The following is a 23,699-nucleotide window of genomic DNA, read 5'->3' as shown; positions in this document are numbered from 1 at the left end:
GTTTAATAGGGGGCCACGCTGGCCATCAAGAGCATCACTTCCGATTATCTGCAGATGAAGAACGCCCCTGGTTCTGTATTTTAGCTGCCACAGATTGCAAAGGATTATTGGTGCCAGCTATTGCATATTAAAGCCGTATTATGGATCACTGTCAAATTATAAATGTGTCAGAATTTGTTGAGGAAGCCAATCATGTAATTGTACCCTGTGTCTCTATGTGACAGGACAGCCAGTACCAGGGAAGGGTTGAGTCTTTTACCTTCGACTTAGTTGCTATGCCATTTGGGAAGAAACAACTCACTTTAGATGAGAGTAGGCATAGGTTCTGATTCATCTAAATCAACCTATCGTAAGTTGACTGGAGCTGGGACCTCGCTAACAAGGTCTGGGGATGTGACGACAGAGACATTGCTGGATATTCAGAATGGTTCCTCTAATAAGGCTTTTCAAACCAGCAATAACACTCACACACTGTCAACACATACAATGTGTTTGCTGATAGGGGGGTGATAAGTTAACTTCGGGAAATGTCACACACATTTTTACCGCCCTCTCCTAAAGGGGGGAATTAATACATTTACGGAATTGGAAATGTGATTTTCATCCTCACGGTCAAAAAAAGTGTTTGCTTTTTAATGAAAGAGAGTAAAAGAGATTGAGTCCACACGTCCTCATCTCCCTGTGTTGAGTCAGGAGATGGATCTCACCACAGGGGGGGTTGGATCCTCATGACAGACTCGGGTCCTTTGAGGTGGGGTGAGAGCAACAAGATGTCATGGTTTAACTCTTGACTTCAGATTTGGACGTTTATCCACATTTACTCAAACAGCAAATTCTGAAGTTGCTCCAAACGTCAAATTTTGTTGTGTTTTTGACACTGTGGATTACTCTTCCTGCTCAGAATCATTCCGAACTGTTCAGTTAAGAGTTAAGGTCTTGGATAGGGTTAAAACATTACGTTTAGGCATTCAATCCCAAAAGGTTAGGGTTTAAGGTCTGGAATAACGTTCAAACATTAACGGTGCACTATGGGTTTCTCAAATTCTAATAGTTTGCCTAATTTCAGTTCATGTGACAAAACAAGCAAGTATAGTATAGAGCAGTGGTTCTCCATCCTGGTCCTGGTGACCCAAACGGGTGCACATGTTTGTTTTTGCCCTAGCACTACACACCTGAATACAAATCATCAAAGCCTTTTCATGAGTTGATCATTTGAATCAGCTGTGTAGTAGTGCTAGGGCAAAAACAAACATGTGCACCCGTTTGGGTCCCCAGGACCAGGATTGAGAACCAGTGGTGTAAACAACAATTGTACCATTTAAATCGCTGTTAAATACTGTACATTTTCCATAACCAAAAATATTGTATTTACAGCTGTTTGAAGCTGGTGTACAAAACTGAAAGTAAAAGATGCAAAATCATGAAATCATGGACATAGAACAGCTCGGTCGCTTCTTAGACTTGCTTTCAATGAGAATGACAGATCTACAATTCACATTTCTATGTGAATTTGCTCAGGTCGCCCAAAAAGGTACATATTTCAGCTTTAAGTTTTGGTATTCATTCTGAATGGTTAAGTTAAGGGTTACGGTTTGGGATAGGGTTATGAATTGTTAAGTTAAGGGTTACGGTTTGGGATAGTGTTATGAAGGGTTAAATTAAGGGTTAAGGTTTGGGGATAGGATTATAAATGGTTAAGTTAAGGGTTAAGGTTTGGGATAGGGGAAAAAAATACACACAAAATGTGTGTCTACCACTGGGATTGAACACTGAGTCATGAACACGCGACCTTCGGATCCGGAGACATGGGATTAAGTCCATCCACCATCCCCGTCCACAACGCCTTAGGAAAACCCTACTTGATGGTAATAGATGCTCACTGTTGCCTCTAGCGACTGATTTTGAAGCCATTTCCCGACATCCTCAGGACATCCTCAGGACATGGACAGACATCCAATATCGAAGCCAATCTTGAGCAATCTGGCAGGAGAGAGATCGCCCGTGGGGTGGATAGGGGAGGGGATGGTGAGAGGGGTGAGGAAACAGACGGGAGCGGTGACTGGACAAAGATGTGGAGAGAGAGAGAGAGAGGGTGAGAGAGAGATTCAGGGAACCGAAAGAGACTGATGTGTGGCAGACAGGTGAGATGAAAAGGAGAAATAAAGGCGAAGCTCATTTCTCAGGTCTGTTTGATTCTTGCGCCGTTGGATTGAGAAATAATGGATGAAGGGATCCTTATCGGCTCTGACAAACAGTGCAGGTGGAGCTAATGCTCAGGTACAGACACACACACACCCACACGCACACAAACACAGACACACAAACGCACATACACACACACACACTGAGATAGATGAACAACTACTGTCTGGATGTCTCACCTACAGAGGAATGTGAGTGTCTCCACTATCTTTCCACTGTCGTCAGTGATGGATTCTTCTCCTTTACAAATTTCTCTCTCTCCCACAAAATATGCGGTCCTATACAGTAGGTCTCTGGTGTCATGACGGTCCAGTGTGGATCCCAATGGGTCAGATCAGCTTGGCAATGGTTTACAATAACCAGACCTTCTTTCACCCACAGAAGAGAGGAGGAGGGAACTGGGCCAGTTTGACAGCTCACACCCTGTCATAAATTACAGGAGAAGAGGACTCTCTTTGTTCCCCTCCAGTATTAATCTGACTTTGTTAACAGACCGCCTTCCCGCCAAAACTCTAACAGTTAAAAAGCTAATACTGGAACAACATTTCTAACATAAGAACTTGGGGAATGGTCAGAGAAGATCTATAGAAAACTAATGTCATAATGGTTATTATTTTGTGATGTCATTAAAAAGGTTTTGACGGAAATACTGTAACTTGAAAAGTATTTACACTACACGTATGAAGTCTCCATCCTTAACGTTGTATATGAAATATGAAAAATTATGAATGTATTTTTGTTAACTTTTTGGTGGTGGGGCAGTATTTTCACGTCCGGATGAAATGCATGCCCAAATTCAACTGCCTGCTACTCATCCCCAGAAGATAAGATATACATATTAGTAGATTTGGATAGAAAACACTCTGAAGTTTCTAAAACTGTTTGAATCATGTTTGTGAGTATATCAGAACTTATGTAGCAAGCGAAACCCAGAGGAAAAACCGCTCAGATTAATTTTTTTGGGGGGGTCACTCTCTTTTCAATGGTATTTCATTGGGAATCCAGATTTCTACGGGACCTTCTTGCAGTTTCTACCGCTTCCACTGGATGTCACCAGTCTTTAGAAATTGGTTGAGGTTTTTCCTTTGTGTAATGAAGAAGTAGCCCTGTTCAAAACGAGGGTCACTTCAGCATTAGCTCTGCTGACGTGGTCCCCGGTACCACTGGGGATCCACTAGAGATCCACCAGAGAGATCCTGCCGCCGCAGGGTAGCAGATTCCACTGGATCCTCTGGGCTCTAGTGGGAGATCGGGGTCAGGAGACGGACCAGGTCAGACTCTGGGTCACGTTGTGTACATATGTAACTCAAACGTTACAGTTTTTTCCAACTGCTTACACACAAAATCTTTTCATGTCACACGATTTTTGAAACCTCTCACTCAAAGTGCAAAACTACACACCAAATATCCAAAACCATAAGCTATTTCTCCGCCTTTGACTCAGTTGTCAATTGCATAAAACACTTTTTTCAAAACACTACACACAATTCTCTACCTAAAACACAAAAATCTAACAGGAAGTGACTTGCTTTCCTTTTCCAAACACAACCAATCAAAATGCTACACTTATTCACCAGGTCACACTCACACATGTGCAAACACTAATATCTTAACTGATCACTAACCAATCACTGCTTTACTGTAGTGTAGGTCAAAGGTCAGATTACCTGTTTTGAACAATGGATGCCAACAATGGACAGAGAGCAAGAGGAGTAGGAGGGAGAGGAATAGGAAGAAGAGGACGAGTGCAAAGAAGAGAAGGAAGGAGAGCCATCTCTGATAAGATTAGGGCAACACTTGTTGATCATGTGATCAACCACGGTTTGACCCAACTTGAGTCGATTTACAGTGGCGTCCGTAATTCTAACCTTCAGAAATGAGAACAGGAATGCAAATATCTAATGACTATATTAACATTACAGTAATATACTGTAAAATACGTATGACTGCATAGTATTGCATAAACATTTGTAACTCTAAGCCATCCATTTACTCTACTGCATTGAATGAATGAGGTTGGTTATCATGCTGTACTTCATTTTTTTGTACATTGTTTACAGTTCCTATGCTGAACACATACTGTGTTTGAATTCTGTACAGAGTGGAAAGGCAAAGACATCATGGAGGACGAGGACGCTTGTTTGCAGATGTACAAGAGACTGCAATTAGAAATATGGTTTTGGCCAACAATGCAATTAGGATTCGAGAGATAAGAGAGCATATCTTGAATAATGACACCATATTTAACAACATCAATGATGTAAGCCTGTCGACAATACAACGCATCCTCCAACGGCACCGAGTGACGATGAAACAACTTTACAAGGTGCCATTTGAGAGAAACTCTGACAGTCAAGAATATGTGACATGACTTTGTAGAGGTATGTATGCAACACTACTTCCAGTACTTCAGACATACCATATTTACTCATCTGTATATCCTTTTGTCTGTTACAGAGAGTATTGGAGCTGGATGCCCATGTAATTCGCCATTAATTTATCGGGTGGCAGGGTAGCCTAGTGGTTAGAGCATTAGACTAGTAACTGGAAGGTTGCAATTTCAAATCCCCGAGCTGACAAGGTATAAATCTGTTGTTCTGCCCCTGAACAGGCAGTTAACCAACTGACTTACCTAGTTAAATAAAGGTAAAGAAATACATGTGGATGAGGTTGGCTTCAACTGCACCACAGAAGAAATGTAATAGAGGGCAATTACCAATGTCCCTGGACAGCGTGGGGGTAATATAACTATGTGTGCTGCCATCACTCAAAATGGGGTTCTCCATCACAATGCCACACTGGATCTGTACAACACTGGCCATATTCTCACTTTTCTAGATGCAATTTACACAATGCTTGTCCCTGATCCAGATCAGGAGCCTGATAGATTTGTGGTTTTATGGGACAATGTTAGTTTTCACCGGGCTGTTCTGGTCCAAAACTGGTTTGTCACCCATCCACAATTTGTAGTTGTGTACCTACCCCCATACTCACCTTTTCTAAATCCCATAGAGGAATTCTTCTCAGCCTGGTGCTGGAAAGTGTATGATCGCCAACCCTATGCCCGCATGCCGCTTCTCCAGGCAATGGAGGACGCATGTGGGGACATAGAGGTTGCCTCTGTCCAAGGGTGGATACGCCATGCTAGTAGATACTTCCCTCCATGTTTGGCAAGAGAAAACGTATCTTGTGATGTGGACGAAGTATTGTGGCCAGACCCAGGCCGGAGAAGAGATGAAGCATAGCTTAGCACTGCCCCCCCCCCCCCCCCCTACCAATTCCTGGACTGCCCCCCGGGACCCCACACACACAATTGTGTTCTTTACTGTATTCTAAAGAATATACTTTTGGTTTACATATGTTTATGGTTTTGTTGTATGCTGCCGTATACAACAGTAATGTTTGGCCTAATAAATATTTTCTGTTTCTACATTGCATTGGTGTTTACAGTGTACTTGTTACCCCTCTCAGCAGATTACTTTCACTGTAGAACATTGTATTGAAATGTAGAATATAAGCCTATGAAAGACCAAAGAGCTTTAGATTTAGAACAACCGTGTTTACATGGTATATCCAAAAATGTACTGTTATGAAAGCAGTGTTTGCCATTTGATGCAAATGCTTCATTCTGACATGTGTTCATTGCATTTTGAATGCAGTGTTACATTTTGAAGGAGATATGAGCCATTTTGCATTTTGTGTGTGCAGTTTTGGGAATTGTGTGTAGAGTTTTGAAAAAAAGGAGACCGTTTTGAAAACGTGTGTAAGCAGTTAGAAGAAACTGTAACACAAAGCTGCCATTGACATCCACACATGCTTTTCAAGTCTTCATTGTATTGTGTCCTTATTGAAACAACCTGTTGGATGGCTCGTACATACCCTGGCATTACGAGAAACATGGCTACAGCTGAATCACTGATGTTCAACAGAAGGTGTCTGTCTGTGTTTCAACTTATTTTCTTGCTCTCTAATATCTAATACGGTGCTCCTCATGAAATGTGTGTATGTCTGTGTGTGTGTGTGTGTGTGTGTACCCAATCCCAGCTTCTGCTTTTCTCAAAAATCCCCCCATTCTGAAAAAAGGTTGTGTGTGTTTTGTTTCTAGTTAACGGTTTAGACTAGACTTACCAATGTAAATACCAGGCATTTATTTTGAGCTTGTGTGTTAATAATTCCAGAATTTGAAGTGTGGAGATTGTCCTTTCAACAGGATCATTTGAGCTTTTGAAGAGGCAGAGAATAAAGCAGCGATCCGCCTCTCTCTGTCTCCGGGGTCGTTGGGGCTCTTTGGTTTGTTGTGTCCCCTGGTTGTGCCTGGCATCGCCGGGGGACCAGAGCTCCGCCATGCCTCCACTGTCCTACTTCTCAAATCTCTCAGAAAAACATTATTTCTCTCCTCCCCTCCTTCTTTTTCCCTCTCTCCCTAAACTGCGCTTCTTTCATGTCGGGTAAAATGGCTTACTATACCCGGGGTTGACGGATCCAAGGCCGCGCTGCTGGTTTTGAGCTTTGACTTTTTGAAGTCTCAGGGAGATAAACACATTTTTGTCTGCAGGAGGGAATGAAGGGAGGGAGGGAGAGAGGGAGTGGGGGGCAGGAGGGGGAGAGAGAAAGAATGGAGATGGAGAGGGACAGGGTGAGATGGAGGGAGGGAGAGAGGGAGTGGGGGCAGGAGGGGAGGGGGAGAGAGAAAGAATGGAGATGGAGAGGGACGGGGAGAGATGGAGGGAGAGAGGGAAAGAGTGTAGTGTTGGACGGAGGTTGTGAAAACAGAGCGATGAAACAGACAGCACCGTCCTGATGTCGAGCAGAAGAAGACAAGGCTGTTCTGCTGTCGCTCTGAAGCTTGTTGAGGAGAGAGAGAGGAGAACTGGCTGCTGTCACCTAAGTAGCCTAGTGGTTAATAGCATTGGGCCAGTAACCGAAGTGTCGCTGGTTCGAATCCCTGTAGACCGCTAGGTGGACAATCTGCTGATGTGCTTATGAGCAATTGCTGTGGATAAGAGTCTCTGCTAAATTGGATCTCTGCAACACTGAGATCACATTAATTTGAACTTTTGCTCTCTTCATAGGGAACATTAAGTAACTTATTAAAACAACATTGCCGATAGATTAACTCAGAGTCCGAGTCTTGGACATGGTCTGAAATATATATTTCTTATTGAAAGCAAAGCAAACATTTTACCTCCCCAAACATTCGCCACCTCCACTGTTCTATTCATCTACAGGGTGTAGAATTACTCAGAGACGAAACATTTCACCTTTGTCTCCGCGGTCCTCCGTAGCAGAAATCAGAAAATCATTTCATCACAAAGTCGGTAAAAGTAACAATATGACAATCCAAAACGTGGGCCTTCCCTTGGCTAGAGGAACGTGTCAAAGTCTCTTTAATGTGGGTAAACACCCAGGCTGACTCAGAGCAAGGTCAAACTGGTAAGGTAAGGAAGAGCATCAAACCAATGTCTTTCCCTTCACCGGGGACATGGTGGCTCTATATCCACTGTGGTGGTGGAACGTAAACCGTTAACTGGGGATTGTTTGAAGTACACAAAGTGTCAGAAAGCCAGAGAGACAGCGCAAGCACACAGGGATGGGAACATGTGCGTTTGTGTTTGACTGAGTCTCTGTTTTTGGTTGGAGGGAGAGATGGAGAGATGGAGGTGGAGGGAGTGTGGGTAGAGAGCAAGAAGAACCCCAGGAGAGAAAGGAAAGGTTGAGAGAGAGAAAAACATTGAGAGAGAGAAAAACATCCATCAACAGAGGGATAATGGAGACCTTTGAGATGAGGCTCTTTGGGCCACTGAAAGGTTTCAGCTGTCTCTGGGGTCCACAATGACAAACACACACACACACACACACACACACACACACACACACACACACACACACACACACACACACACACACACACACACACACACACACACACGCACACACTCACAACTAGAAAATAGACACAGGAGAGCAGTGACAGAGGTAACTGCCAAAAGTCTGATTGTGAGTAATGCCAAAAGCACACCCAAATTACCCCCCTTTAATATTTCATAGGAAGGAGGTCCTATGCCCTGTACAGCAAATATATATAATTCATACAAGTGGTTGTAGAACACTAGCCTGATCTGACTGTGCTTGTGAATGTAGTCAGCAGCATCACCAATGCTACATTGTATTTGTACAGGGTTGAAACAGGTTAAAAGTAGGTTGAAAGAGCGGTAGAGTATCTCCCTGTTCTCCTCCTGATGTTCTGTGTCGCGTTGGAAGGATGCGAGATTCCCCCGTCATCAAAGACCTTAGTATTTATGTCTGCCGTGGGATCAGAGTACAACTAAGAGCCAGTCTACCTATAGAGTACTCTCTCTCTCCATCCGTCTGTCTGTCTTCTTTAATGTCTGTTTAAATTGTTCCCCAAGCAGCCTGTCGTACTGTATGTTTTTCCTCTGAACATGAACGAAGAACCCTTTGAAGCGAGGCAGGGTTGTGGTTTTATCCAGGGGCTATGCCTACCTTTAATCTACGAGCGAGCACGGGATATATATTTTTTATTTTGAAAGAAAAGGAATGTTAAGGAATGTGCTATCATTATGCTCAGGCTCATTGTCTGTAGAGTAGGAGTGCATCTTTCTCACACTACTGGCTAGTCACTGTATCCAGTATGTTTAACAGGGCATATGTAAGGACATTAAGCTGTGTCTGATAAGAGTGCAATGTTGCAGGATCATCACTCTTAGGCACATCTGACATCAGAATAATTCCACATGAATGATTGAGATAACACATCATCTCTCTGTCTCGGGGTCTGAGGCTATTTGGTGCTTTAGGGTCAGTGTACTGTTAGTGACTGAGGGGAAGTGTGGGAGTGTTCAACTAATAGAATGTTACATTTGCTGCATTGATTTATCTCTTTATTGATGGTGTTTGATTGATGCTTAATTGTTATTGATGAATTGACGCTTGAATAAAGCCTTGTTAGAACAAAAAATCCCTCTCTCCCTTCATCACTGGCACTCTCTTCCTCTCTCTCCTCCCCACTGGGTGCTCTCTCTTCCCTCTCTTCCTCACTCTCCTCCCCACTGGGCACTCTCTCTTCCTCTCTCTTCCTCTCTCTCCTCCCCACTGGGAACTCTCTCTTCTCTCTCTCCTCCCCACTGGGCACTCTCTCTTCTCTCTCTCCTCCCCACGGGGCACTCTCTCTTCTCTCTCTCCTCCCCACTGGGCACTCTCTCTTCTCTCTCTCCTCCCCACTGGGCACTCTCTCTTCCTCTCTCTCCTCCCCACTGGGCACTCTCTCTTCCTCTCTCTCCTCCCCACTGGGCTCTATCTCTCTTCCCTCTCTTCCTCTCTCTCCTCCCCACTGGGCACTCTCTCTTCTCTCTCTCCTCCCCACTGGGCACTCTCTCTTCTCTCTCTCCTCCCCACTGGGCACTCTCTCTTCTCTAACTCCTCCCCACTGGGCACTCTCTCTTCTCTCTCTCCTCACAACTGGGCACTCTCTCTTCCCTCTCTTCCTCTCTCTCCTCCCCACTGGGCACTCTCTCTTCCCTCTCTTCCTCACTCTCCTCCCCACTGGGCTCTATCTCTCTTCCCTCTCTTCCTCTCTCTCCTCCCCACTGGACACTCTCTCTTCTCTATCTCCTCCCCACTGGGCACTCTCTCTTCTCTCTCTCCTCCCCACTGGGCACTCTCTCTTCCCTCTCTTCCTCTCTCTCCTCCCCACTGGGCACTCTCTTCTCTCTCTCCTCCCCACTGGGCACTCTCTCTTCTCTCTCTCTCCTCCCCACTGGGCATTCTCTCTTCTCTCTCTCCTCCCACCTGGGCACTCTCTCTTCCCTCTCTTGATCTCTCTCCTCCCCACTGGGCACTCTCTCTTCCTTCTCTTCCTCACTCTCCTCCCCACTGGGCACTCTCTCTTCTCTCTCTCCTCCCCACTGGGCACTCTCTCTTCCCTCTCTTCCTCTCTCTCCTCCCCACTGGGCACTCTCTCTTCTCTCTCTCCTCCCCACTGGGCACTCTCTCTTCCCACTCTTCCTCTCTCTCCTCCCCACTGGGCACTCTCTCTTCCCTCTCTTCCTCTCTCTCCTCCCCACTGGGCACTCTCTCTTCCCTCTCTTCCTCTCTCTCCTCCCCACTGGGCACTCTCTCTTCCCTCTCTTCCTCTCTCTCCTTCCAACTGGGCACTCTCTCTTCCTCTCTCTCCTTCCAACTGGGCACCCTCTCTTCCTCTCTCTCCTCCCCACTGGACACTCTCTCTTCTCTATCTCCTCCCCACTGGGCACTCTCTCTTCTCTCTCTCCTCCCCACTGGGCACTCTCTCTTCCCTCTCTTCCTCTCTCTCCTCCCCACTGGGCACTCTCTCTTCTCTCTCTCCTCCCCACTGGGCACTCTCTCTTCTCTCTCTCTCCTCCCCACTGGGCATTCTCTCTTCTCTCTCTCCTCCCACCTGGGCACTCTCTCTTCCTCTCTCTCCTTCCAACTGGGCACTCTCTCTTCCTCTCTCTCCTTCCAACTGGGCACTCTCTCTTCCTCTCTCTCCTTCCAACTGGGCACTCTCTCTTCCTCTCTCTCCTCCCCACTGGGCACTCTCTCTTCCTCTCTCTCCTTCCCACTGGGCACTCTCTCTTCTCTCTCTCCTCCCCACTGGGCACTCTCTCTTCTCTCTCTCCTCCCCACTGGGCACTCTCTCTTCCTCTCTCTCCTCCCCACTGGACACTCTCTCTTCTCTCTCTCCTCCCCACTGGGCACTCTCTCTTCTCTCTCTCCTCCCCACTGGGCACTCTCTCTTCCTCTCTCTCCATCCCACTGGGCACTCTCTCTTCTCTCTCTCCTCCCCACTGGGCACTCTCTCTTCCTCTCTCTCCTTCCCACTGGGCACTCTCTCTTCTCTCTCTCCTCCCCACTGGGCACTCTCTCTTCCTCTCTCTCCTTCCCACTGGGCACTCTCTCTTCTCTCTCTCCTTCCCACTGGGCACTCTCTCTTCTCTCTCTCCTCCCCACTGGGCACTCTCTCTTCCTCTCTCTCCTTCCCACTGGGCACTCTCTCTTCTCTCTCTCCTCCCCACTGGGCACTCTCTCTTCTCTCTCTCCTTCCCACTGGGCACTCTCTCTTCCTCTCTCTCCTCCCCACTTGACACTCTCTCTTCTCTCTCTCCTCCCCACTGGGCACTCTCTCTTCCTCTCTCTCCTCCCCACTTGACACTCTCTCTTCTCTCTCTCCTCCCCACTGGGCACTCTCTCTTCCTCTCTCTCCTCCCCACTGGGCACTCTCTCTTCCTCTCTCTCCTCCCCACTGGGCACTCTCTCTTCCTCTCTCTCCTCCCCACTGGGCACTCTCTCTTCCTCTCTCTCCTCCCCACTGGGCACTCTCTTCCTCTCTCTCCTCCCCACTGGGCACTCTCTCTTCCTCTCTCTCCTCCCCACTGGACACTCTCTCTTCTCTCTCTCCTCCCCACTGGGCACTCTCTCTTCCTCTCTCTCCTCCCCACTGGGCACTCTCTCTTCCTCTCTCTCCTCCCCACTGGGCACTCTCTCTTCTCTCTCTCCTCCCCACTGGGCACTCTCTCTTCTCTCTCTCCTTCCCACTGGGCACTCTCTCTTCTCTCTCTCCTCCCCACTGGGCACTCTCTCTTCCTCTCTCTCCTCCCCCACTGGGCACTCTCTCTTCCTCTCTCTCCTCCCCACTGGACACTCTCTCTTCTCTCTCTCCTCCTCACTGGGCACTCTCTCTTCCTCTCTCTCCTCCCCACTGGGCACACTCTCTTCCCTCTCTTCCTCTCTCTCCTCCCCACTGGGCACTCTCTCTTCCTCTCTCTCCTCCCCACTGGGCACTCTCTCTTCCTCCCCACTGGACACTCTCTCTTCTCTCTCTCCTCCCCACTGGGAACTCTCTCTTCCTCTCTCTCCTCCCCACTGGGCACTCTCTCTTCCTCTCTCTCCTCCCCACTGGGCACTCTCTCTTCTCTCTCTCCTCCCCACTGGGCACTCTCTCTTCTTTCTCTCCTTCCCACTGGGCACTCTCTCTTCTCTCTCTCCTCCCCACTGGGCACTCTCTCTTGCTCTCTCTCCTTCCCACTGGGCACTCTCTCTTCCCCTCTCTCCTCCCCACTGGGCACTCTCTCTTCCTCTCTCTCCTCCCCACTGGGCACTCTCTCTTCCCTCTCTTCCTCTCCTCCCCACTGGGCACTCTCTCTTCCTCTCTCTCCTCCCCAATGGGCACTCTCTCTTCCTCTCTCTCCTCCCCACTGGACACTCTCTCTTCTCTCTCTCCTCCCCACTGGGCACTCTCTCTTCCTCTCTCTCCTCCCCACTGGGCACTCTCTCTTCTCTCTCTCCTCCCCACTGGGCACTCTCTCTTCTCTCTCTCCTTCCCACTGGGCACTCTCTCTTCTCTCTCTCCTCCCCACTGGGCACTCTCTCTCCTTCCCACTGGACACTCTCTCTTCCTCTCTCTCCTTCCCACTGGGCACTCTCTCTTCTCTCTCTCCTCCCCACTGGGCACTCTCTCTTCTCTCTCTCCTCCCCACTGGGCACTCTCTCTTCCCTCTCTTCCTCTCTCTCCTCCCCACTGGGCACTCTCTCTTCCTCTCTCTCCTCCCCACTGGGCACTCTCTCTTCCTCTCTCTCCTCCCCACTGGGCACTCTCTCTTCCTCTCTCTCCTTCCCACTGGGCACTCTCTCTTCCTCTCTCTCCTTCCCACTGGGCACTCTCTCTTCCTCTCTCTCCTCCCCACTGGGCACTCTCTCTTCCTCTCTCTCCTCCCCACTGGGCACTCTCTCTTCTCTCTCTCCTCCCCACTGGGCACTCTCTCTTCTCTCTCTCCTTCCCACTGGGCACTCTCTCTTCTCTCTCTCCTCCCCACTGGGCACTCTCTCTTCCTCTCTCTCCTTCCCACTGGACACTCTCTCTTCCTCTCTCTCCTTCCCACTGGGCACTCTCTCTTCTCTCTCTCCTCCCCACTGGGCACTCTCTCTTCTCTCTCTCCTCCCCACTGGGCACTCTCTCTTCCCTCTCTTCCTCTCTCTCCTCCCCACTGGGCACTCTCTCTTCCTCTCTCTCCTCCCCACTGGGCACTCTCTCTTCCTCTCTCTCCTCCCCACTGGGCACTCTCTCTTCCCTCTCTTCCTCTCTCTCCTCCCCACTTGGCACTCTCTCTTCCTCTCTCTCCTCCCCACTGGGCACTCTCTCTTCCCTCTCTTCCTCTCTCTCCTCCCCACTGGACACTCTCTCTTCTTCTCTCTCCTCCCCACTGGACACTCTCTCTTCTCTCTCTCCTCCCCACTGGGCACTCTCTCTTCCTCTCTCTCCTCCCCACTGGGCACTCTCTCTTCCTCTCTCTCCTCCCCACTGGGCACTCTCTCTTCTCTCTCTCCTCCCCACTGGGCACTCTCTCCTCCTCTCTCTCCTCCCCACTGGACACTCTCTCTTCCCCTCTCTCCTCCCCACTGGGCACTCTCTCTTCCCTCTCTTCCTCTCTCTCCTCCCCATTGGGCACTCTCTCTTCCTCTCTCTCCTCCCCACTGGGCACTCTCTCTTCCCTCTCTTCCTCTCTCTCCTCCCCACTGGACACTCTCTCTTCCTCTCTCTCCTTCCCACTGGACACTCTCTCTTCCTCTCTCTCCTCCCCACTGGACACTCTCTCTTCTCTCTCTCCTCCCCACTGGGCACTCTCTCTTCTCTCTCTCCTCCCCACTGGGCACTCTCTCTTCTCTCTCTCCTCCCCACTGGGCACTCTCTCTTCTCTCTCTCCTCCCCACTGGGCACTCTCTCTTCTCTCTCTCCTCCCCACTGGGCAATCTCTCTTCTCTCTCTCCTCCCCACTGGGCACTCTCTCTTCCTCTCTCTCCTCCCCACTGGGCACTCTCTCTTCCCTCTCTGCCTCTCTCTCCTCCCCACTGGACACTCTCTCTTCCTCTCTCTCCTTCCCACTGGACACTCTCTCTTCCTCTCTCTCCTCCCCACTGGGCACTCTCTCTTCTCTCTCTCCTCCCCACTGGGCACTCTCTCTTCTCTCTCTCCTCCCCACTGGGCACTCTCTCTTCTCTCTCTCCTCCCCACTGGGCACTCTCTCTTCTCCCCACTGGGCACTCTCTCTTCCTCTCTCCTCCCCACTGGGCACTCTCTCTTCCTCTCTCTCCTCCCCACTGGGCACTCTCTCTTCCTCTCTCTCCTCCCCACTGGGCACTCTCTCTTCCCTCTCTTCCTCTCTCTCCTCCCCACTGGGCACTCTCTCTTCCTCTCTCTCCTCCCCACTGGGCACTCTCTCTTCCTCTCTCTCCTCCCCACTGGGCACTCTCTCTTCCCTCTCTTCCTCTCTCTCCTCCCCACTGGGCACTCTCTCTTCCTCTCTCTCCTCCCCACTGGGCACTCTCTCTTCCTCTCTCTCCTCCCCACTGGGCACTCTCTCTTCCTCTCTCTCCTTCCCACTGGACACTCTCTCTTCCTCTCTCTCCTCCCCACTGGGCACTCTCTCTTCCTCTCTCTCCTCCCCACTGGACACTCTCTCTTCTCTCTCTCCTCCCCACTGGGCACTCTCTCTTCTCTCTCTCCTCCCCACTGGGCACTCTCTCTTCCCTCTCTTCCTCTCTCTCCTCCCCACTGGGCACTCTCTCTTCCCTCTCTTCCTCTCTCTCCTTCCCACTGGGCACTCTCTCTTCCTCTCTCTCCTCCCCACTGGGCACTCTCTCTTCTCTCTCTCCTCCCCACTGGGCACTCTCTCTTCTCTCTCTCCTCCCCACTGGGCACTCTCTCTTCCTCTCTCTCCTCCCCACTGGGCACTCTCTCTTCCCTCTATCCTCTCTCTCCTCCCCACTGGACACTCTCTTTTCTCTCTCTCCTCCCCACTGGGCACTCTCCCTTCCTCTCTCTCCTCTCCACTGGACACTCTCTCTTCCCTCTCTTCCTCTCTCTCCTCCCCACTGGGCACTCTCTTCCTCTCTCTCCTCCCCACTGGGCACTCTCTCTTCCCTCTCTTCCTCTATCTCCTCCCCACTGGACACTCTCTCTTCCCTCTCTTCCTCTCTCTCCTCCCCACTGGACACTCTCTCTTCTCTCTCTCCTCCCCACTGGACACTCTCTCTTCCCTCTCTTCTCTCTCTCCTCCCCACTGGACACTCTCTCTTCCCTCTCTTCCTCTCTCTCCTCCCCACTGGACACTCTCTCTTCCCTCTCTTCCTCCCCACTGGACACTCTCTCTTCCCTCTCTTCCTCTCTCTCCTCCCCACTGGACACTCTCTCTTCCCTCTCTTCCTCCCCACTGGACACTCTCTCTTCCCTCTCTTCCTCTCTCTCCTCCCCACTGGACACTCTCTCTTCCCTCTTTTCCTCACATTCACTGTTCTCTTGTTAGCTCAGATTTCTGGCCAGTGTTTGGTTGTGACTCTGTGGTGGATGCTCAGATGCACTTTGGTATGTTGTGTTTCTGTGTGTCTGTTTCATGACGCTCTGCTCTCCCCGTCTCATTCCTCCTGGTATTTCTGGGTTATTTCCGTCTTTGCATCACCCCGCGGATCGAGTGACGCATCTCACGGACTCCCTCAAAGCCCCTCTGAACCAGCTTGACTGGCTTGGCCTGCTACTTCTGAGGTAGCATCCAGTGTGGGCGGACACACACACACCAAATCTCATACACACAAACAAACATGCATATGCACAAAAATCTTTATATACACACAGACACGGACAAATAGTCTTGCACACACACACACATACACACACACACACACACACACACACACGGCTGTAATGAACGTTGGCACACTTATTAAAATAAGTGCTGTTGCCCCAGAGGAGCAGAAAGTTATCAAAGGAGTTCACCAGAGCCAGAACAAGCATGGGGGGGCACAACAATCCTCTGTTCCCCCACCACACACACACACACACACACACCTAACACCACCCATGACAGTTCAAGCTACTCTGAAGATCCGCCCCTTCCGGCCCTCCTTCCCCCCTCAAGCCCATGGGATCAACAAGACTCTCTTCCCTGTGGTCAGAGGTCACATGAAAACACAGATTCAAATTGAATCCTGCTAATTTCTGCTATTCTTCTCAGTTGAAAGCATTTGATGGTAGGTAGCCTGGAAATAACAGACAATAAAATTATCTTGAGTACAAAGCAGGCATCTGAAAATGACTGGAAGTGAGATAAACTGAAATAGAAGGGACTCTCTCCCAGAGCAGCATTTACTTCTCTGGGGGCAGAGTGTGTCAGTCTGTCTCTAATGAGCACAGTGTGTGGGCTTGACTGTTTCTGCCACTGTGACTGTGATGCAGCCCAGACAGATGAAAGGTCAGCTCTACCTTCCAGGCCTCTCAAATAAACCTTTTATTTTCTTTTTTAGATAATAATATAGCAATGTGGCTCCAAATAACCTTAGAAGTGGGGCCCGGGGGGACAGAATTAAAGGGCGGACAGGGACTCCAGGCGTGACCCCCTTTAGATCATTGTGTCAGAGTAGTGAATGTGTGGAGGAGTAGGGCCTGAAGGTGAGGGAGTGCTTAGTGGATGGCAGAGATCACATCAGGGTCAAGGCTTCTAACTGATGGTGTCACTGTGGAATGGGAAGGTGTGAGAATCTCTGAGAATCCAAAACACTGGTGACAGTTTGTTGTAATCAACTCTCAGCTCACCTGTGTAGCGAGAGGAGAATGAGGCAGTCGGCGACTTGCTAGCACCAAAGCACAGCGTGAGGATTCAATCCTCGCTGCAACTCCCCAACGGGCTCGGGAGACGAAGGTCGAGTCATGCGTCCTCCGAAACATGACCCGCCAAATCGCGCTTCTTAACACTCGCCCACTTAACCTGGAAGCCAGCCGCACCAATGTGTTGGAGGAAACACTGTTCATCCAACGACGAGGTCAGCCTGCAGGCGTCCAGCCTGCCACAAGGAGTCGCTAGAGTGCGATGAGCCAAGTAAAGCCGCCAAACCCTCATGATGCTGGGCCAATTGGGCACCACCCTATGGGACTCCCAATCACGGCCGGTTGTGACACAAACCCGGAACGAACCCGGCTCTGTAGAGACGCCTCTAGCACTGCGATACAGTGCCTTACACCGATGCGTCCCTCGGGAGGCCCCTGATGTACGTTTTGTATGGTAAAGTTATTTACACTACACATGGTCACATTGTCTGCTTGGGTTCCTAACTTGAGACCTCTAATTTGAAGTGACTCAATTAGTTGAATTCTAGAACTCTGATTGCTAGAATCAGCTCTTGGTATCTAGGCCATTGTGAATTGCAGAACGGTTCACTTTAGACATGTGTTCATTATAGTCCCTGAGGCTGGTGATGCCCAGCTTAATGCCTGGCTAGACCCGTCAGAGGGCCTCCTGCATTTAGATACACATGATTATGGAGTCAGATTGAAATACAATCATGTTAATATTTCTCCTACACTAATTATGTCGTCCTCAGAAAGGTAGAGTAGATTTGCAGTCCATTACTACACCTGAAATCATATGGAAATGTCCGGACATGGAGTGTGGTTGGAATAGTCATCAAACTCAACTTGATATTTGAGAATGTTTATACTGATGCAATGTTTACTTCCGGGTAAACACAAATCCACACCCTGCATATTTGTGTGTGTATAACCACATTTCCATCCACAGTTTTTATCACGACAACTGTGATGGAAACAAGAAGTTTCAGTCCATTTTTCTAAATGCAGACTGATAATTTATGCAAGAAATGGCGGTGGGATCTCCTTTATGCGCAAATATTGATACAATGACCATCAAATCGAAGTGAACATGGAGTCACACTCAAAATATGCCACATTTTCGTTACATGAGAACAAACTAGCAAACCCCTTCTTCCACTCCTTAAGTACCTGTGTAATATCAGAGTTCAGCCCCCCCTGCTCTTCCCTGACTTCCATTGGATTTTTCTTATATCGTTTTGGTCCTAACTTGTTTATTTGGCTCCAAAACTGTTGAGGATTTCTGCATCTCCTCAAGGTGTAATAACCGCCCTCTCTGATATCTCCATTTAAATAGGCATAGTCTTTTCTCAAACACATGCTGTTTTTCTTAAATTCCTTCCTAAAACGTTCTCTTGTATTCCCATCTTTACACTGTATAAATACGTACTCAGCCTAACGCATTACTGACCATAGATCCCTTAACTCATCATTCCAATAAGGTTTGTTCGGCTTGTAAACCTTCCTGGATTTGTGGGTGTATTCTTTATTCCCATTTTTCCCAGTTCAGAATATATAATATCACAAAATGTTTCATACCACACGTCTAAATCAAATGTTGTTTCTTGGCATCTTTCCAGAGTTTCGATGAGTTCCATCAGAGCTCTACATGCCATTTCAGAACATAGAAAGTCATTTGGCACATTTATTTTCTTACATTTAGGCCTATTGCCCTGTGTGATGCACAACAATACCTGGTTGAGAAAGTTTGTGGCCAACAGAAAATATCGTAAATAAAAGAGAATGATTAGGAAGTCTACTTTTTTTCTCCAATTAAGTCAAAACATCTGCATTCTTCAACCACCTGTGAAGGAGATAACACCTTACATTTCAACAAAGTTTTGAGACAGTCGTGAAGGGTAACTATATAGTCCACCACAGCTTTTCCTTTGCCAGATGTGGATGTACGGTTTTCGCTGAAGGGGCATATCCTTCCATTAATGATACACATTTTAGAGTCCCGAAGGAATTCTAATAGGGTTTCCCCATGATGACTAACAAAGTTATCCAAAGCAACAGGCAATATCATTAATATAATTTATATAGTCATCTAACCTCCTAATTCCACTGTTAAGATCCCCACGTATGTAAATAGCATCTGTTTCTGTATATTGGTATACCTGGCTTAACAAATGACTATCGAAGGAGGATGCATCTCTACCCCATGTGGATTGTTCAGGTGGGAAATAGCATGAAAACACAACGAAACAATCATCTGACTCCCTATGTTCAAAGCACAAACCAATAATTCCTTCTATGGCTTTATCGGTCATTTCAATTTGATATGCTTTCATCACATCAGACTTTACACATATTCCCACTCCCTCAGAGCCCCTGGGGGCTTTCACATCTGTGGTGTCCATACCATACATACCCTTCAATATCAATAGTTTTTTGCCGACGCAAATGAGTTTCATTTATTGAGATAATGTCTGGGTTTAAGGATTTTAGTATTATTCGTAATTTATTGTTAAATGTATTCCATCTGTTAACAATCCAATGCGCTATTGAAATCGAATCTTGAAGGGGAAGGGAAGCCCCTCAGTATATGTAGTAGGTCTGTCCACCCCATGTACTTGTACGTGGTGTCTTTCTGGTTGATCTCGTTTCATGGCCCGTCTGCTGTTGTCCTTCTGGTTGATCTCGTATCATGGCCCGTCTGCTGTTGTCCTTCTGGTTGATCTCGTTTCATGGCCCGTCTGCTGTTGTCCTTCTGGTTGATCTCGTTTCATGACCCGTCTGCTTTAGGAGACAAAATCGTCCTTTCCTCCTGGTATTTCTCTCAGCAGCATCTTGAAGTTCAGTTCTATAAGGCAATCGATGTGAGCCTTGGCTGATCGAAGGAATACTTTGTTATAATCAGGATGGTCTCGCAGCTTTTGTTTTTTCCTTAACTGAGCCACTTTCTCCTCCATGGACTAACACTCCACCTTCAAAACCCTGGGACCTTTATCTCTTTCCCTCATCCTCTCAACTGCAATCACCTCTGTTTCGCAGCCTAGGCCTACCGATATCAACTGGTTCACTTTGGAGATTAGGTCCTCGTTCTCATCAGCTGGCAGTCCTGCCACTATGATAGACACATCTGGGTCGAACTTTGTTGTTCTGGCAGCGCCTATTCTCCAAGATTCTAGGAATTCTACACAGGACTCCAGACGTCACACTTCAAGAGCTATGTGGTCTTGTAGCTGCTTGTTATTATTCTCCAATTGAGTCAGCAAAGCTATATGATTATCCTGAATGGCTTTCTCCAAAGATGCATGTAAGCTGTCAACTTTACTATTCATTCCTTTTTCAATACTCAGCTTCATTTCGTCCATCTTTTTTTTCTTCATTTTTGTACCTAGACTCCATCAGTGTTACGAGGGTATGTTTGGCAGAATGAGAGAAGGATGTTTTGTCGTGAAATAGGAAGCCGATTCTAGATTTAATTTTGGATTGATGCTAAATGTGAGTCTGGAAGGAGAGTTTACAGGTTAACCAGACACCTACGTAGTTGTAGTTGTCCACATATTCTAAGTCAGAACCGTCTAGAGTAATGATGCTGGATGGGCGGGCAGCGATCGGTTGAAGAGCATGCATTTAGTTTTACTTGCATTTAAAAGCAGTTGGAGGCCACGGAAGGAGAGTTGTATGGCTTTGAAGCTCGTTTGGAGGTTGGTTAACTTGGCTTTCGAAGACCTTAGAAAGGCAGGGTAGGATAGATATAGGTCTGTGGCAGTTTGAGTCTAGAGTGTCTCCCCCTTTGAAGAGGGGGTTGACCACGGCAGCTTTCCAATCTTTGGGGTTGCAACAATTTAGGCAAATAATTTTAGAAAGAGAGGGTCCAGATTGTCTAGCCCAGCTGATTGGATTTGGGTGAAGTAGAAATGGGGAGGCTTGGGCAAGTTGCTGCAGTGTGCACAGGGCTGTTGACTGGGGTAGGGGTAGCCAGGTGGAAAGCATGACCAGCCGTAGAATAATGATCATTGAAATTCTCAATTATCGTGGTGATGACAGTGTTTCCTAGCCTCAGTGCAGTGGGCAGCTGGGAGGATGGGCTCTTATTCTCCATGGACTTTACAGTGTCCCGGAACTTTTTGGAGTTTGTGCTACAGGATCTGTTTGAAAAAGCTAGCCTTGGCTTTCCAAACTGCCTGTGTAAATTGGTTACTAACTTCCCTGAAAAGTATCACGGCAGGGGCTATTTGATGCTAATGCAGTACACCACAGGGTGTTTTTGTGCTGGTCAAGGGCAGTCAGGTCTGAAGTGAACCAAGGGCTTTAACTGTTCCTGGTTCTACATTTTTTGAATGGGGAATGCGTATTTAAGATGGTGAGGAAATGAGGTCAATATCCTTCCAGGATACCTGGGCCAGGCCGAATAGAAAGGCCTGCTCGCTGAAATGTTTTAGGGAGCGTTTGACAGTGATGAGGGGTGACCGCAGACCCATTACGGAGGCAGGCAATGAGGCAGTGATCGCTGTGATCCTGTTTGAAGACAGCAGAGGTGTATTTGGAGGGCAGGTTGGTTAGGATGGGGAATGGTGGTAAATATGAGGGTGCCCATCTATACAGATTTGGTGTTGTACCTGGTAGGTTCATTGAGGTTCATTGTGAGATTGAGATTGGTCTATAGCAAACTGCAACGGTGAGAGACTTGTTTCTGGAAAGGTGGATTTTGAAAAGTAGAAGCTCAAATTTTTGGGGCACACACCTGGATAGTATGACAGAACTCTGCAGGCTATTTCTGCAGTAGATTGCAACTCCGCCCCCTTTTGCATTTCTATCTAGTTGGAAAATGTTATAGTTAGGGATTGAAATTCCTATCCTGGCCTTCCTAAGCCAGGATTCAGACACGGCTAGGACATCCGGGTTGCCAGAGTGTGCTAAAGCAGTGAATAAATGAAGTGAATGAAGCAGTGAATAAAACAAACTTAATGTTAACATGAATGAACTGATGAAAGATTCATCTTTGGTTATCAAACCTTCAGACAAGGGGGATGCTGTGGCTGTTTTAGACTTTGAAAAATATAAAGAAGAGATTCAGAGACAACTCAGTAATGAATGTTTCTATAGAAAACTGAGTGTTGATCCCACACAGGTGTTCCAAAGGGATATATGCTCGAATCTGGAGCCCTATTAAACAACCTTATCTTAAAACTTATCTCAAAACTCAAAAGACCTTTGCTGCACATGCCTGTACATTGTGGCGAAATTACACAAACCTAAAACACAACAAGGCAATTGTCCAGGCAGACCAGGGGTGGCAGGAATACATGAGATGTAATAAAAGAGTCTACGAAGTTCGAAAATGGCTCTAGCATTGAGCTAGCATTGCCATCACATGTCAAATAATCTGTGGACTACTAAAACAAGATCTCACCAATAATGGGATTAACAGACTGTATTTTGGTCACATTAGATGTTGAGAGTCTATTTACCAGCATTCCCCATACAGGCGGCTGGTAGACCTAGCTCACTATTAGGGAGACAGAGATACTAACGAATTCCCACCAACAAACTTTATTCTAGAGCTCGCTGAATATGTTTTGATGTGTAACTATTTCAGGTTTGATGATGAATACTACCTCCAAACGAATGGAACATCGATGGGCTCCACATTCGCTCCGAGCTATGCTAACCTTCATGTGGGTCTTTTTGAAGAACGTTTTGTTAATAATGAAAACTAAAATCCATGTTTGAATAAAGTCCTAAAGTGGTATCGATATATTGACTACATTTTTGCATATGGGGAGGAACGGGAGAAGAGCTGTCAGACTTTATGTCATTACTCAATGACATTGACCCCAATCTCAAATTCACTATTGAATGTGACACTAAATGTGTTCATTACCTCGACATGTGGATTGAGAAATCAAATGGAACCCTGTTTACAACTCTGTATAGAAAAGAAACGGACAGAAAAACTCTATTGCAGGGGAACAACTTCCACCCTGACATGCTGACCAAATCTGACGCACTCACTTGATTTTTTTCACCACACCAGAACACGCACGTTTAAATATCAAAACAAACTCTAAAACCAATTATATTAATTTGGGAATAGGTCGAAAACATAAACATTTATGGCAATTTAGCTAGCTAGCTTGCTGGTGTTAGCTAATTTGTCCTGGGATTTAAACATTGGGTTGTTATTTTACCTGAAATGCACAAGGTCCTCTACTCTGACAATTAGTCCACAGATAAAACGGTCAACCGAATTAGTTTCTCGTCATCTCTCCTCCTTCCTACAAGCTTATTTTTCTTCTTTGGACTTCATATGGCGGGTGGCAACCAACTTCATGGTGCATTACTACAACCTACTGGAGTGTAGATGTCAGTTCATCTTTCAATCACCCACGTGGGTATATGCTTCTAAAAACCAATTAGGAGATTTGAGAGGCAGGACTTGCAGCGCGTTAAGTGTCACAAATAGAACCAAATTCTATTTTAACGCCTGGCAAACCATACGAGCCGTGTGGGTGCAATGATTGAATAACATGTATGTGTACATTTATTTTGCAACGCGACGCACATGCAACGCGAGTGGTGTGGTCAGCACGTGAGCCATTAAAAAGAGGACTTCCAAGACACAGCAGGGTGGTAGGTAGCCTAGTGGTTAGCGTGTTAAACTAGTAACCGAAAGTGTTGCAAGATCGAATCCCCGAGCTGACAAGCTAAGTCTGTCATTCTGCCCCTGAACAAGGCAGTTAACCCACTTTTCCTAGGCTATCATTGGAAATAAGAATTTGTTCTTAACTGACTTGCCTGCTCGATATATGCCACTCCACAGAGGACTATCTAGAAAAAGCAGTGGAGA

Source organism: Oncorhynchus kisutch, linkage group LG15 (assembly GCF_002021735.2).
Source record: "Oncorhynchus kisutch isolate 150728-3 linkage group LG15, Okis_V2, whole genome shotgun sequence".
Taxonomy (NCBI): domain Eukaryota; kingdom Metazoa; phylum Chordata; class Actinopteri; order Salmoniformes; family Salmonidae; genus Oncorhynchus; species Oncorhynchus kisutch.
Note: the sequence above shows the minus strand (reverse complement) of the source record.